The following is a 385-nucleotide window of genomic DNA, read 5'->3' on the forward strand; positions in this document are numbered from 1 at the left end:
CAGATGTGTGTAGAAAGGCAGTTTCATGGAAGTGCAAGGGGAGTTATGAACGACCCTTTGGTAGGTTTTCACCACTGATGAACACGTCCTAGGCTTCCTCTGCATCTTGGGAACACACGCAAACACCCAGGAGAGAAGGGAGAAGGCCGGACTTCACTCACAATGGCATGAATAGCCTTGAAGGTGGATGCAGTGTAGAAACTGGTTTCATGGAAGTTCCATGGAAGGAGTGATGGTCACGAACCATGGTTAGATCTTATCAATACTGGAAGTATGTGAAAAGGGTTTGATGAAGGCGTGCTAGGAAGAGCATGGACGCCCCTGATGAGGTAACAGGTGGGGACTGCAGACCATTGGGCATAGTCTGGTACACTATGGGCTGATC

This window comes from Brassica napus, unplaced genomic scaffold, assembly GCF_020379485.1.
Source record: "Brassica napus cultivar Da-Ae unplaced genomic scaffold, Da-Ae ScsIHWf_1442;HRSCAF=2032, whole genome shotgun sequence".
In the NCBI taxonomy this organism is placed as follows: domain Eukaryota; kingdom Viridiplantae; phylum Streptophyta; class Magnoliopsida; order Brassicales; family Brassicaceae; genus Brassica; species Brassica napus.